Source organism: Heloderma suspectum, chromosome 1 (assembly GCF_057233095.1).
Source record: "Heloderma suspectum isolate Gila_16-S chromosome 1, 16-S_ref, whole genome shotgun sequence".
In the NCBI taxonomy this organism is placed as follows: Eukaryota; Metazoa; Chordata; class Lepidosauria; order Squamata; family Helodermatidae; genus Heloderma; species Heloderma suspectum.
In genome coordinates this window covers 179,818,799-179,835,863 of record NC_139458.1, presented here as the reverse complement: position 1 = coordinate 179,835,863, position 17,065 = coordinate 179,818,799, and the positions used below count along the sequence as shown (strand labels likewise).

The following is a 17,065-nucleotide window of genomic DNA, read 5'->3' as shown; positions in this document are numbered from 1 at the left end:
GAGGAAGGCGCATTTCCTTTTGCATTCCCATCATTCTCTTCCCCTTGGGCTGATCATGGGTTCCATTCTCTGGGTAACAACAGCTTCACTAGGGAATGTTCCACAGCGCAGTCCTATACAGATTAACTGAGAGATAAGCCCCTCTGAGTGTAATGGGACTTACTCCCAGATAAGCAGTTTGGGGCAGGCTGTTAAAACATTTTTGTTCCATATGGCTTTTTGGTATTTTCACAGGACAATCCTATACAGGTCTACTCAGAAGGAAGGCCCACTGATTTTCAGGTAAGTGGGTACAGGATATAGGATTGTAGCCTAAACGTCTTAGCTCTGCACTGTTTTAAGATTCTCTTAATTTCTGCTGTTGGCGCCATTTTAAAGTTTTAAAAGTGGTTTTGAAGTTGTAATTCTTGGAGGGAGAAATCCATGCTCCAAGGTCGGTTCCCGGAGAACCATCCTCCTCCCACTTCCGCACTGCCTCGGAGGCAGCATGGAACAGCCCCATCCTCCACGCTTGCAAGAGGAGCGTGGAGCAGCCGAAAAGGGGTATTCCGGGGCGGGGAGGGTGGAAATGCCTGTACCACACATCCAATATGTCATACGGCAGCCTCCTCCCCCACTCAGCCCTCCCGTGGCTAGACAGCTGCAATCAGCTGTCTAGCCAAAATGCAGGGCAGGAGAAGCACAGAGAGAATGATCCCCTCCGTGCTTCTCCTGCCCTGCATTGGACAGGCACTCGCCTCCTAGTTTGGAGGCAGCTGCCTATCTGAATAGGATTGTGCCCTAAAAGTTTTTTTAAAATCGTCACTTTGGGGGTCCTATCTGGGCCAAAAGAAGACTCCTACATTTATAAATAACAAATAAAGGATTGCATATTAATACATATTGGTAATGATCACATACATATTAATTTTATGTATGTGACCATTACCACGAAAGGGAGGTGGATAAAGGCAACCCAGGGACAGCAGAAACCAGTAGTGCTGGTAAGATTTACAGGGTCAAGAATATCTACTTTCCTATACACACAAATATACCACAGCCTCATGACTGGCTACAAATACAAATAATGAGATGCATGTATTGTATGAGATTCTGGTGTGTGTGTGTGTGCACGCGTGTGCGTGCATGTCTGAGGAGGCCCACATTGCAAGTTTGTATTTGGCCCCCCGAACCAACGCTGGGCTCCTGCTCAGAGATCGCCCAAGATCTTTTGATGCCTAGAGGCAGAAAATCTGCAAAGCTAAACAATGGACAATTTGCACTCATATCTGCCACTTGATGTGGACAGCCCCACTTGCCTCATTATAGGGCCAGCCTTCTCATCCTTTGTACCCTCTATTTCTGCCACTGGACTACAGATCTGGCATTCTTTGGGGATAATTAAAAATTTTATTTTTAATTTTTAAATATAATTAAAAGTGATATTTTAGGTATTACTTTAACTTGGGTGGGGGAAGAAGGGTGGGATCTTCAATCCAAGAACAACAGGAACACTAAATGAAAATATGGCTTTGTAAGTTATAGAGGGCTTTAAACCTTTGCTTCTGTATTTAATTATGCAAGAAAACTGATACCCAGTCCTATCAAGCTTAACATTCAGGGTGCTTCACAATTCAATAAAAGCCTTTAAAAATCATACAAACTATAGAACACAAAAAAACAGTAGCATAGTTAAAGCAACCAAGTTAAAACAAGCACCCAATACAATAAAACTATCTCAGCTAACATGTACACAACCTGGAAAATCGAAAGATCTTTGCCTAGTATTGAAAAGTCAGAAGAACAGGTGGTAGTGAGCCTCCCAGGGGAGAGGATTCCAAAGGCAGGGTGCCACAACTGAGAAGTCTCTTTCTCCAGTTGCCATTGGCCAATCCCCAGAGGAATTGCACTACATGCAATTCATGGGCACAACAGAAATAATTGTGTACAGCATAAACTGCCTACAACCAGGCCACAGCTCGGTGGCTGAGCACCTGCTTGGCGTGCCGAAGGTCCCAGGTTCAATCCCCAGCGTTTCCAGACAGGGCTGGAAAAATCCCTGCCTGAAACCCTGGAGAGCCGCTGCCAGTCAGTGTCGACAAGACTGTGCTTAGGTGGGCCAGTGGTCTGATTCGGTATAAGGCCGCTTCCCACGTCCCCAATGGGAGAGCGAGTGGCTGCCTATGCACCGAAGCGTCCACTTGCCTGCTTAGTGCTTGGATCAGTTCAGTCTGACTCAAGGCCTGTTTGGGCCCATTTGTCCATTCTAGACCCAAGACTGGGAAGGACTTGGGACCTAGGCCTGGACCAGTGTCTCTTCAAAGGCAGAGCTTCCGTTGCCTGAAACCCTGTAGAGTTGCTACCATTTAGTGTTGACAATACTGTGCTAGATGGCCCTATAAAGTAGCTTCCCATGTTCCTAAGTAGAGATGTAAAATTTCTGGAAATTTTGAGGCCATGGAAATAAACATTTTTTTGGAAAAATTGAAAAATAAGCAATACTTATATTTGAGTGCTCTGTACTGATCTAACGTCACTTTGTTGCTTTAAGACAGCCTTCCCCAACCTGGTGCCCTCCAGATATTTTGGACTTCAGTTCCCATCAGCCCCAGGCAACACGGCCAATGGTCAGGAACGCTGGGCACTGTATCAAAAATATCTGGCGGGCACCAGGTTAGGGAGGGCTGGTTTAGGAAGATAAAGCAGCCTTTCCTTTCCTAAAGTTGCTTTATGTATGACTTAGTTTGCTCACTGAAATATCATTATATTTTAAAACTTTTAAAATTAAACTCAGTTAGGGAGAGAGCCATCCTATGGCCTCTAGTCAGTGGCTAGATGGCTGTAGGATATCTTGTTTTCCAGGGACCGACCTCGGAGCCCGTGCTCCAAGGTCAGTTCCCTGAGAACTGACCTTCCCCCTGTGGAGCGCAGAGCGGCTGAAACAGGGCGTTCCGAGGGGTGTTCCAGGGCAGGAGGAAATGCCGGTATGACACATCCTGTGTGTTGTATGGCAGCCTTCTCCCCCAGTCTGCCCTTCCATGATTAGACAGCTGAAAGCAGCTGTCTAGCTGAAAATGCAGGGCAGGAGGAGCACGGAGGGAATGATCTCCTGCCCTGCATCGGATAGGTGGTCGCCTCCAAGTTCAGAGGCGGCCGCCTATCTGTGTAGGATTGCACCCTAAATTGGTAATTATTGTCTGGATAGATTAGAACTACATTAAGGGGGCAACCCTAGGCAGGTTTAGACAGGAAGAAGTCCTACAACTGGGGAATGCTAGGAGTTGTAGGACTTTTTCCTGTCTAAACCTGCATAGGACTGCACCCTAAATGCCTGCTACTGCATCAGAAACACAGGACTTCACAGAACAAAACCCAAGCTGTCAAGAATGCACATTTGCTGTCAAGAATGCACAATAGTAACTCTAATAACATGTTGAGAAACTGAGCATAAATGCGCATCAGTAAAATATACTTAAGATCAATAATTTTAATAAGGAATGAAAAAATGAACTATGCTGGGAATCTTACAGACAGGATTAAAGAAAATATTTTCCTCCAATGGCTTCATTATTTCCAGACATTTTACATCTCTACACTCTTTCTATAAAAGGGTTCTTATTACATAGTTTTTAGAAATCATTTTGGGGGAGTAAAGGCTGGGTAACGACATATAAATACTTTATCTTAAATTCTAAAAGAAATTATTTCATAATCCAAAGCTGTTGAATTTTTTCAAATTTTTCAGGGGGAAAACAAAAATGGTCCTTGGGGAAAAAAACAGTGTTCTTCTGAATTTTTCCAGGCCTTCCATTTCTATTCCTAAATTCTCCTACATAATCCCCACTGAAATAAATGGTATACGCTATACCTTGCTCTTGCCCAGCCTCCCTTCAATTCTGTAGGGCTTCAGTGGAGGAAATGCCAATGGACTGTGCCCCATTACAGCTTTCCAAATATGCAAAGCCACTGGTTAGCGTTGCAAGCCACTTCCCTGAGATTAGGAGCCAATTTAGTACAGTATCTTCCATGTGAACACTTCTCAGTTCACAGTCATTCAGTTTCTCCATGCTTCCTTGATGGGCAGCAGCCCTTAATAATACATACAATCCTTGAATCCAAGCCTGAGATGGCAGTTATTGTTTGTTTCAGGAAGTGAACAGCCTATTATTACTCAAATAATAGTGATCTAAAGTTGACAGATCACTTCTACCAACTTTACAGGCATGCTTTTAAATTGGAATGCCTTGATAAGCATGTTGTGTTCTCTCGGCATACTTACATAATATGCTTTGAAGCTACTTTTCTATCTTTTCCGCAATTACCCTGAAGATGCCCACGCACTGTTTGGCAAACTGTTGCAAGTTATGTCTTGCAGAAATAAAGCAAATAAGTGTGATGAATAGCTACAGGGAAGGCTAGAATCTGCCTCCCCAGCCCCGGTTACCAGAGAAAGGCAAGGTCCACAGGGTGGACAAAATGTGTGCAAGCAAATGTCTGGATTTTAAAATAATAATTTTTTTTTATATTTTCAGGGCATAATCCAGTGGGACCAGTCAACCTCAGGACCATCCTTAAAGACACGCTTTTCCTCCAAAAACATTGCCCAGTTTAGACAGAGTTCTGAGACTGGCTATGCTGCAAGAGGTTTAAATGTCTTGCCACGCAAGGAAATAAAAAATGCCTGAATTTTTAAAGCATCAAACAAATGCACACCTTTTACAAATGTTCCTGCAGGAATGAAGCGACCCTGGGCCATGTCATCTTCTATGTAGTTTCCTACATTTTACCTGGAATTGAGCTTTCATTCTTTTCAGAAAGAAGCACTGCAGGTTCAACTTGTCCCATTAGTCACAAGAGAAAATATGTCCACTAAACATCTCCTTGATTCTGGTCTCTTAAAGATACAGAAGATACATCTTCGATCAGCCTTCCCCAACCTGGCACCCTCTGGATTTTTTGGACTACAACTCCCAGCATCCTTGACCATCTGCCATGTTGGCTGGGCGTAATGGAAACTGAAGTCTAAAACATCTGCAGGGCACCATTTTGGGAAAGGTTGTCTTAGAATCTCTTTCCCTTCGCTGTTTATATTTTTGCTTCAGCCACTAAAGTCATCACTATCGAAGAAATGCCAACAATCCGAACCAAGGAACTGTACCCAAGACATAAATGGAGAGGCACTGCCCAGTGCACTCACAACCTAATTTAATTCCAGATACAAGGGTAACGCCTGAAAATGAAGTGGCTCACTGGGATGGAAGTGGGAGAAGGAAGAGTGCAATTAATGCAGGTGACTGACATGAAAGGGCGGCGGGAGGAGAGAGAACTGGAGAAAAATGTGCCTGTGTGCAAAAAGGAAACAGGCAAAAGGGGGCTGTGATGCCATGGCCATCACTCCTCAGAATGGGAGACAGTAGGCCAGTATGGCATAGGGCAGGGGTCCCCAATGCAGCACCCATAAGGACCTCCAATGGCGCTCACAAAGCTCTCCATTCCCTGCCCCCTTCCAAGGCTAGGAGGGGAGAAAGGGGACTCCCCCCAAAATGGGCGGAAGCACCTTCCATCAACAGAAGGAAGATGTTGGATCCAACTCACGGTTAGTGTGAAAGGCCACCTTTATTATTTTCCTACTTCATCCATGAGGGATCAAGAGTATAGAGTAGCCACCTAAGGGGTCTTGGGTTGGGTTGTCTTGGGTTGGGTTTTTCACATTCAAATCTCCTCACTGTTTCTGAAGATCTAGATTAAAAGGCATCTAGCCTACTTTTCAACTGAGCATGAGCAGCTTCAGTTGCCTGTGGTGCTTAGAAGGAATGATGGCACCCAGAAAGGCAAAACTGTCCCATACTGGAATAGGGAGGAGACAGCTGGTGAATCCTTGACCCCAATGATCTCTTCAATCTCACACTAGGGAAATTCTGTCCTGTGCAGCCTGCTCCAGTTCAGCTAGAAGTTAAAGTCCCACTGGTCTCACAAGGGCTACTCCCAAATAAATGTACACAGGATGGCAGCATAATTTTGTGCATGTGTATTTTGTGAACTATGAGTTAAAGCTCCATCTTCAATGAGGCTTACTCCTTCCTAAGGGTGCAATCCTATGCACGTTTCGATGAAAAAAAGCCCCACAACTCCCAGCATTCCTCAGCCAGCATGATTGGGGAATGGTGCCCTAAGGGCACAACTCTGAACTCAGAAGCTTATGGTCATCCAATGCAGAGTGGGAGAGGCAATCTTCACCTCCATGCTCCTCCCACTCTGAATTTTCTCTAGACAGGATTTTTTGCCAGTCTAGCTGGGGCACTGCAGAGGGGGAGGGAAGGAGGCTGGAGAAGCTGGGGGATAGTTTGTAAGCCAACCTCTCCAGTGCCTACCTCTCGCCGCTCGCAGAAATGTCCCCTTTACCTCCCCTCCGAAATATCTGATGGCCCTCCCAGTCACTTTGTAGGGCTTAGGGCTCCCTAAGTGTGTTGAGGGCTGCAACCTCAATGGATTGATTTTCCAGTTAGAAAGATGTAAAGCTGCTGCCTTAGTCATGACTGATTACAAAAGCAAAGCCTTACTGCAGGATCATAGTTCATCAGCCAAGACATTTTGGGAGAAAAAATCATGCTGAGTCAGTTATTCTCAACCCCTTGTAACCAACCAGGCTGATCCATAGAATCACATCTATACGGAACTGAGCCCCTGAACCAAGAGTGAAACCTTTTATTTTTGTCCCCAAGAACTATGGGTGACAATACAGAAAGTTCCCAGGGTTTGATCTCACTTGGTGACAAATACTGTCCATTGCAGAATTTTACAGCCCCTCCCATGCCTATCGACTAAACAAATAAGACCCACTCATTTCTACAGGATTTACTCTGCACAGTAAGCTACTATGCAAGCTACATAGCAGCCCAAGCTACTATGCATAGGTTACATCCTTGGGGAGACTTTGCACATCGAAGCTTATTGGAAATGTCTGCCAATAAGAGATTCTTCATGATTCCTATTTTTGTACTTCCAGTTTGCAAAATGGGGGTTACTACATCTCACCACCAGAAGGCCATCCAGTTAAGCTTCCCCGCCCAGCCCTGCAGCAGGACCATGCCTATACCAGCACCCTCTCAAAATCAACATATGAGATCCAGATTGACTTTCTCTTGTACCACATCTATCTATCTACCTACCTACCTACCTACCTACCTATTAAATTTCTTAATCGCCCATCTGGTCAGTCACCTGGCCACTCTGGGCGAGGTACAATAATACAACAGTTTAAAACAATAAAATTCCACATTAAAACATCGTATTTCTAAAAATACCCTATCCCACCCCAAATGCATGCCTGAACAACCACATTTTTAATGAAGGGCGGAAGCTCATTAAAGAGGGGGCATGGCGGCGTTCCCTAGGGAGGGAGTTCCACAGAGTGGGGGCCACCACAGAGAAGGCCTCTCCCTTGTCCTCACCAGCCTAGCTGTCCTGGCTGATGGGACAGAGAGAAGACCATCCAAGGCCCATCTTGTTAAGCAGCCTGTCTGGTGTTGCTGGAAGCGCTCCTTAAGATAGGCTGGGCCGGAACCATATAGGGTTTCCAGTGCAACTCCTTCAGCACCGGAGTGATGTGATCATGCCGATGGCTGCCTTTAATCAGGTGAGCCACCACGTTCTGCACCAGCTGCAGCTTCTGAACCGTCTTCAAGGGTAACCCCACATAGAGCACATTACAGTAGTCTAGATGAGAGGAGACCAAGGCATGCAGTGGGAGCAGATGTTTGGGAAGGTAGGGGTGCAATAATGTATTGCAGAAGAGAGCAGCTAGATCAGCCTTACCAATCTGGGGCCCTCCAGATGTGTTGTCTACAACTCCCATCATCCCCAGCCACCATGGCACCAATGGATATGCTGTCAGGGCATGATGGGAGCAGCAGGCCAACACATCTGGAGAATCCCAGATTGGGGTGAGGCTGAACCTGATGATTAAAGCAAGACAAATCACCTACTACAAATGAAAGTCACACACACACACACAACACCCCCCAGGCCCATTCTCATCTGATCTCATCTACAGAGAGCAGTTAGCCCCAGAGCTGAGTCCAATCCATGAACTAGGAGGAATGACATGAACTAGGAGGAATGACTTCACTCTGCCCGGGTTTCTAGTTGTGACTGTCTCTTTCAGCCTTCTCCAGCCTGATGCCCTTCAGATGCCTTGGATGACAGCTCCCAGCATTCCCCAGCCAGCAGTCAGGTTGGGGAAGGCAGCTCTTGAGGGATGCCCACAAAGGGGGTGGGAGAGAGACACATCTGACCCGCCACTCACCTGAACTACAACTCCCAGAGACGTAAGTGGTTTTCTCATAAAAAGCTTTTGCTGCTCCTGTTCAAAGAACAGCTAACAGAAAGTTTTCCTGTCCTCAGCCCTTCTGCGACTGTTTCCTCACACGTACACACTGGAAACACCCAGTTCCTTTTGTCTTACTTTCCTATAAGAGGCAAACCCAGAATCCACCCAGTCCTTTGCTTGGTTCCAGGTGTAACTGGTTCTGGGGCGGGGGGGGGCAGGGAGGCCACCTAAGCGCGCATCTCTCGCTGAGTGCCAGTGTGTTCCTCCTCCCTAGGCACTTCCGCCCGTCGAGGGGAAACGCATGGGGGACGGATACACGGAACAGGGCCCTCCAAGCTACAGCTGGCGTCTTTTCTGGGAGAGCAGAAAGACTGGGGCTAGTGAGAGCAGAGGTCACAGCCTCGTTAGGCTGTAACCCTGTGTAAACAGCCTTCCCCAACCTGGCGCCCCCAGATGTGTTGGACCACAACTCCCCCCCGCCCAGTTATGCTGGCTGGAAGGCACCGAACTGGGGAAGGCTGCATGAACATTTAATTAAAGATTAAGTCCCGACTTCTCCGCGCCCCCCCCCCCCAGCAGATATGCGTAAGATCGTGCGGCTAATAAGACCGCCAATCAGCTTTCAAGGTGCAGTTTCGGCAAACTTTTTTGGTTTGCTTCGTTGCCCCTGAAACGCGCAAGGAGAACGCGCGCAACGGCGCCGAAGCGCGGCGGGTTAAAAGGAAGCAAACGCGGAGGGTCGTGAAGAAGAGAGAGAAACCCTGCGAGAACAGAGTCGGGAGGAGGGGAAGACTCGTAAAAAGAGAGACGAACGAGAGAGCCGCGTGTGACACCACTGGCGGAAGGGTTTCCAGCCCTTCGTCGCTCGGCTACGGCGGGCTACTTACGAGGGCAAAGAAACGCCCGCGCTCGCCAGCGACCTCAGAAGCCCGAGATTCGGTCCAGCCGGCTCAGAACTGCCCCGACGCGCCACCCAGGAACCAGAAGCCACTTCCTGCGGAGTCCCGGGGGCCATGTGACCGGCCGCCGCGTAAAGCCTGCGCGGCGCCTCTGAGCTCGGCCTTCCCGAAGTTGGTCCGCCTGGTGGGCTGGGTCAGCGCCGCTTGCAGCCCTTGTTGGCCCTCTGTGGCCTGCCGCTGCTTTCCCCTATCGCGCCGACCCTTCCTGTCCCCCTTGCCAAAGGAGGGGTAGCTAGGGGGTCTGAGACCCCGGTCTGAATGGTCTGAGGGCGCCGCGCCTTTAGCCGGCCGTGCGTATTTCTTCAGTTGTGAAGCGCGCAACTAGCATTTCTGTTCTCTGCCGCCGTCCCATGCTTTATATCAACTGTATCTACATTGCTTATATATTAGAACAACACTGTTTATCAACCCTAATTTTTTTTTTTTTTTAAAGACGTACTCTGAGCATATGCGGTTTCCCATTTTAAACCCGCTTAAGGCGACTCTATGTATACTCCAACGTATGTTTAGGCAGAAAAAAAGGCCTACAACTCCCAGCATGCCCCAGCCAGCTGTGTCTGGCTAGGGCATGTTGGGAGTTGTAGGCGTTTTTTTCATGCTGAGAGGTGTAACATGCATAGGATTGAGCCCTTAAACCATAACTCTGTGATGATTATAAATGGAGTTCATATCTTGCAGTGTCTCTCCAACTCCTACAAAGAGTGCCCCTGTTCAGGGCTCACAGTTCCTTGTTAAGTTGTTTCAATGTTTTTAATTTTTTTATGTTACAAGCTTATATTTTGTTTATTTCACTTGTTTTGTTTATTTATGACACTTACAAACCACCCAATAACCAGAGTTCTCGGTGCAGATAAATTAAAAACACAAAATACAAAGCAATAGAAATAGCACATGACACATTATATACTTTTGCGTACTGGCAAAGTCCTCCAAGTAACCACTACCTAATTTTGGCGTGACCCCATTTTGCTTCCAAACTGATAGGCGCTCCACTACCTGAGTTTGCTATTAGAGGAAATTATGATAGCCATGGATATTTTCAATATTTTCCATTAACACTGTCCAACCAATTTGATGGTTCATACTGGCTTGTTTCTAATGTTGGTCAAATTGCAATATAGAGACTATGGAGTTTGCTAATGCTTTTATTTGTAATTTTATTTTAGCACATATTACTAACTCGCAGTGCAATCCATGTCTACTTAGAAGTACATCCTATTGAGTTCAATGGGGCATACGCCCAGGTAACTGGATGCATTTGTGGTTCATTGGCGTAGAGCAGTGTTTCTCAGACTGTGGGTTGGGACACACCAGTGAGACTCAGTGCTGCGGACTACCCAGTGCCTCTGCTTGACTGCCTTGTGCTATGGCCGCACCATACATACTGCATAGACTGGTATGGCAGTGGGAGTTGGTTAGAGAGCAAGGCTTTTTTTTTTTTTTTTTTAACTGGGAATAAAGGGGAAGGGAATCAGAGAGAAGCTGTTACAGGAGGAAGTGAATGTAAAACCAACAGGAGGGAGTTGGGGATAGGGTACAAGTTAAGTGAAATGAAAAGAGAAGAAATGGCAGGAGCTGGGTAAGAAGAATTTGAGAGGCATGTGCGGGGAGGAGAAAAGCAATATAAAATAAATAGTTTTGTCTACTTAGAGCAGGGGTCCCTAACCCTTTGGGGTCGGTAGGCACATCTGGAAGTTTGAGAGTGTCATGGGCACTCTCACAAAATGGCTGCTAGGGGGGCTTCCTCATTCATAAGATGGCTGCTGTGGTGGGCATGTCCAGTCACTCCTTTCCCAGAAGACAAATTGGTGAGACCAATAAAAAAAGTAGCTCCAAGAACCTAAGTACAATGCAGGGGGGTGGGGCAGTTTGGATCTCAAAAATAAACTGAAAGAGAGATTTGAACCTAAATAAAAGGAAACACTTTGCTTTCCAGTATGGCAATCTTTCCATTAAACACAATTTAAAATCTTAAGAAATATAATTAAAATCAGGAGAGACAGCGAGTGTGGTATGCACCATGTTGGAAACCCAGACTTAGATCAGCAAATTCTTCCGGAAATAGGAAGGCTGAGAAATTATCCCTCCAGGGCCAGTGTCTATACATAACTTGAGGAAAGCTGAATTACAAAAATCTCTGCTACGAGGAAATAGCTCTAGCAAAGAATTTAAGTTTTCAAAGTGGTATTAGATATCGATATAAAATGATATTATAATTGCCAGCTGATTATGCCAAACTCCATCTCCTATTTTGTGACTGGCTCTGACCATCTATTTTATGATTGGTAGGCCTCTCTCAAGCAGTCCCTGGAGGTAGAAAGTTTGAGAACCCCCAGCTTAGACACAACTCCACTGTCAAATATTTTTTTCTTAATCTTTCTGTAAGCCAAATATTGCAAGTAAGTATGCAATCTACTTTGTACATGAGCGCCAAGGGCAACAAAGAGGCAATAGCTTGCCTAGGGACACTCATTGAGTACCTAGTTGAGGTAACATTTTGCACTACAACAGCCTTCCCCAACCTAGTGCCCTCCAGATGTTTTGGACTTCAACTCCTGTCAGCCCCAGCCAGTATAAACAATGGTCAGGAATTCTGGGAGTTGTGGTCCAAAACATCTGGAGGGCACCAGGTTGGGGAAGGCTGCGCTAGAGATTTCCTGGCTCAGCACACACATTTTGCTGAGCCAGCACACTTGCACCAGCATTCATGCTAAAAGGTTGGGATCCCATTGAAATATCTTTCTCTCTTGTAAGGAACCATTTCACAAAAGGCAACATTTTTATTTATTTAATATATATGGTACTGTAGGAATAATATACATAAAATATATGCAGCACAACCTATGCATGTTTACTCAGAAGTAAATCTAATTTCTTTACCCAGTTACATGGGAGTAAGCCCCACTGGACGCAATCTGACTTACTTCTGATTCTGAATAGGTATGTACAAGATTTCACTGTCAGCATTATCTCAGCTAGAGACTATATTCAGTCAGAAGTTGTCAAGTACAAAGTGTAGGCCTGAAAATACAGGATCCACACTAATTGGCATAATTTCTGTATAGTTATTTTACTATGGGCTTTAAATCAGTTCCTGATTTTTTCACAGTAACACATGGTGCTTTCTTTAAATAAAAATGCCTTTGGGCTTGTACTCATTAATAGCCTATTCTGTATCCACAATTTAAAACACTAGATGGCCCAACCCCCAAAGTACTTCCATTTTGCTTATGTAAAGATATATAAGAGTCAGACACAAACACACACAGTGAGAGAGCATTATATGTTGTAAAAATAAAAAGAACAATCCAGCCAAATTTAAGCATTAAGAATTCAAATTTATTCCAAAAAGAGATTTACAATGCAGTCCTAGGCATGTCTACTCGGAAGTAAGCAGTATTGAGTTCAATGGTCTTACTCCCAGGTAAATATGTATAAGATTGCAGCCTTAAGTGCATATTTATTATCTCTGTTAAAATCAATGGGAGTACTTTGCTTTGGCTGGATGGTGTCCATAGTAGTCAAAGTGACTTGCTTATTTTCACAGAAGTCCCCGTGCCTAGCCCCGTGTTGGTACTCCCAACAGCAAATTGTGATTCATGCTTACTCAGAAGTAAGTTCCACTCTGTTCAGTGGGGGTTACTCTCAGGTAAGAGTGTATAGGATTGGAGCCTTAGCCTAGTGATGAATATGGGTTCAATGTTTTGCTGGTACTCTGTACCGGGTTGCTCCTGCTCAAGCCCACGATTGTAATTATACAGCAATATGCAGAAGAGTAGGAGCAGCTTTGCTTAGGTGACTGCTACTATGACAAGTCTCTCATTAGCTTCTTCCCATCAAACAGTGGGTATAATCTACTGGGAAGTTCTCCTACAAAACAAATGGGAGCTGCTGTGCTTCTGGTGGATTGTGCCTAGCATTTGTACTGGTGTTATTAGCAGTCAAACACAGATGTATTGTAGATAGTTCTTTATACACACATAACTAAACTATTGTAAAACAGAATTATATTAACCAAAATGTGTCCACATGGTTATACATTACTGCACCGGCCTAATAATGGAAGTAATTACTAATGGTATACTACTAAGGGTATTAGCATCACCGATGCAATGAATATGGACTTGAGCACGCTCCGGGAGAGAGCACAGGACAGGAAGGCCTGGCGTGCTATGGTCCATGGGGTCACGAAGAGTCGGACACGACTGAACCACTGAACAACAACAACTAAGGGTATAATAATGGTAGCATAATATAATACCAGTACAGTAATGGCAGCAATAAATACACATATACCTGAATAGCTTATAAGGGCAGAATCCTATCCTAACATGGCTGGCTGGGGAATGCTGGGAATTGTAGGGCTTTTTTCCTGGTTAAACATGCAGAGGATTCCACCCTTAGGCAATAAGTAAACACTTAACATTTGACTCTAACGGAGATCCACAGAAAGTTCGCATTGCAGATGGAAGCTATCAAATTAGAAGGAGGAACAGATGCAAGCACTAAAAAGAACTATAGCTTTTAAAAACAGAGTAGATTAACTCCGGTAGCCCATTGTATTTTATTTTGATGCCATATCTTTTGGGGTTTGCCCATGTGCAACCCCAATTGTGTTACTTAGAAGTACATCAACTGAGTCCAATAGGACCTATTTCCTAGGAAGTGTGTTCACGTTTGCTGCCTTATGTTCATAGCTTATGAAACTATACGTGGGCAGAAAGGTTAAGAATCTCAGACGACTCCAATTGCAGTCATTTGAACAGAAGCACAAGAACTTAAGAGTAAATCTGCCATCAAGTTAAACTGAATATTAGAATTATAGAATTCACACCCTTTTTTCAATAAAGTGACTTGATACCAAGTGCATACTCGTAACCATGATATATATTTCAGAGACACTATACGGCTTTTGCTTATAGGTTATATGCAAACAAATATTTCAGTTACCTTGTAAGCAATCTCTTGATGAACCTTTTTATTCTGTTTCCATTCCCAATAATAATAATAGAGAGAATTTTCTCCAAATAAGAAAGCTTTCTCAACAGGATCTTAGAAGTACAACTCAGTCAGTATCCTGTTTGGCTTATGACTGATGCTGGTTGGGAACTTCCAGTGAGAAATCCCCCACTTAAGAACTTCCTTGTATGTAGCCACAGTCAACCAATCATTATGAAATGTGCTCTCTCTAAATCGGAATTTAAAGTGAAAACAAGATGTGAGCCAGCTGTACAAGTTTGGAGTCCTGTGCCACGCACTTCAGTTTAGGCCTCTCACAACTGCTACACAGACATAGTGCATATGAATTAATAACAGTAAGGACGCCGAGTGATTTTTCAGCAACAGATACTCAGAATTAGCAAGGGGGGGTGCAATATATCGGCCAATGCCCTTCTCCAAATACCACCTCCATCAGAGGTGAGGCTTACTTCTACGAGGGAGAGGGCTTTTTTGGTAGCTATGGAACGCCTTCACCAACTGTCACCACCATTTTGTTATACGGTGGCATAATGAATGAATGAATATAAACTTTGCTTTTAGGCATCAGGCAAAAGCTTTTTCATTCATCGAGGCATCTGAAAATATTTTTACTCTCCTAAGTACTATTTTAAACTTTCTGACATTTAGAGCCAGTTCGCAAGTAATGACAATCCATTGGTCTTTAACCCTTGGGTTGGCAGGGTCATGAGCAAGTGACTGTGCTGCCTCCCATCTGCTTGACACTTCTGCTTTACATCCAGTTTAGCAAACAACCCAAGAGCACCCAGTTCCTGAGTTGTTCACTATGCCATCCGAACCCAGCGCCCTGGGTTGTTGGGGGAGAAACAACCAAGTGTTTTAACCCACGGTTTGTTGTTGGATTAAAACCCTGGTCTCTTTCTCCCTCAACAATCCAGAGCCCTGGGTTTGGACATCATGCTGAACAACCCAGAAATGGGGTGTTCCTGGGTTGTTTGCTAAACTGGATGCAAAGCAGACGGGAAGCAGCATGTTGGTCATTATGCGCAAACGCGGTCTCTGTTGTGCTTTTATCTGCTGGTTGGTTTGAGTGTATTTATTGTTCTACTTTTTAATTGCGTGTGTGTGTGTGTGTGTGTGTATATATATATATATATATATATATATATATATATACGCACACCCACAAACACTTTGTAAACCACCTTGAAATCTCTACGAAAAGTGATATATAAATGTTTTAAATAAATACAGGCTTTTGTGAGACCAAAAATGAACAAGGGTGGAGAACCCATGTCCCAATTTTATTCTCCAAGTTCTCATGCTGAGCCTTAAGATATTAGCTGGACTTGCTGCCAAGGTGAAGTTAGAAAAGGGCTTCTCCCATCTTGTCCTGGCACTAGTCACGTTTTTGTTTCTGTGCAAGCAGACCCTTCTTTGCAGGCTGAGTGCATGACTATGTGTAGAAGCATACTTCAGTCTTTTGAAAAGGACAAGAGGAGACAGAAGTGTAAAACTCAGGAACTGGGTGCTCTTGGGTTGTTTGCTAAACTGGATGTAAAGCAGAAGTGTCAAGCAGATGGGAGGCAGCATGGCTATTCTCTCTCTCACACACACACACACGCACGCACACACCCTTACCATGGAAGAGGGCTATGAGTCACACTGCAGTCATTACATATAACTGCACTCCATACTTACCTGCTTTAAGGTAATATATGAATCAGCTCTGATGTCATCTCCGCACATAAGTTTCTTGTGATCTAAGTTTAAGTGAGTGGTTTAATGCAAACCTGACACTGCAAGAAGGACGTTCCTGAAATCAAACATATGATGTGCCATCAGAGAGGATCGCTGTGATTAGTCCTGTCTGCACTGCATTTATGTGGAGGAGCCATTGAAGGTCAAGTCCCAAGTGTCAGGCACCTTGCTGGGATCAGATGTGCCACATGAGTCGATCTCACAACCCTGCCCCTGCCCCACCCCACGTGCATTCACTGTGTGTGTGTCTGTGTGCACATTACCTGACAGGTTTACTGTTTGTAACATGAATTTCTGTAGGAAATATCCTCTATTTCATCTGGTTAATACAACAGTCTGAGAAAGCAAGAAATATTATTATATCTGCACTTGGGTTGACAATTAGTTGGGTTTACTTCTAATATTTAAAATATGTCTGTCATGCTGCCCATATCAAACTGGAAAATTGAGGTTTCAGGTATGTATTTGTACTGAATGCATCCTTGTAAAATATAGAAGTTTGGCTTCCAACCTGTGCACAGGGTGCTTTGACCGGTGATTCTGCCAAGGCAGTCCTATGCATGCTTTGATGTACGTTCCGTTGAACTCATTAGGACTTATTTACTTGCAGATGCTCAGGCTGCATGGCTATAATCCTATCAGCACTTAGTTTGGGAGTCAGCCCCAATGAATGTGCTTCATGAACACCCTTCATTCTGGAATGTATATTTATTGTGAATATTGTTAATGGAATATGGCATGCAGCCACAGTTTAAAAATCAAATAAGTAATTATCTGCAAATATTTCAGGTAATTACTTCTTTTGCTGCCACCAGTATGGGGGATTTGGAATTGACCTCCAAGGATGAGCAACATAGGGTCCACATCCTCTGAACCCAATTTCCCTCCAATCCCTGGATCCCTTCAGTGAGAAAGTGGTAATATAAATTACCACTAAAAACGTCAGTGAGGGAAAAATTGGAATTGGATAGGGCCAGCTCTGCCATGAGGTGGGATGAATTCCCCACCTTCAGCAGTGGATCTGGAAGGGTAGTGGATTGTGCCCTGAGTGGTCCTCAGAGTGAGGCATTGGGAAGGC

General features: G+C 44.6%; 1 protein-coding gene across 5 annotated transcripts in view; it reads right to left on the bottom strand.

The window, feature by feature from the left end:
- TANK (TRAF family member associated NFKB activator) overlaps window positions 1-14,361 on the bottom strand; it is a 57,430-nt gene extending 43,069 nt beyond the window's left edge. For 3 of the 5 annotated variants that reach the window (XM_084811625.1, XM_084811640.1, XM_084811658.1), the window contains exon 1: window positions 9,196-9,282. The gene's annotated coding sequence lies outside the window, so the exon portion shown is untranslated. Of the gene's footprint in view, window positions 1-9,195; window positions 9,283-14,217 lie in introns of those variants that run through there. The other 2 variants (XM_084811634.1, XM_084811649.1) reach the window with 1 other exon arrangement.
- Window positions 14,362-17,065: the final 2,704 nt, after the last annotated feature.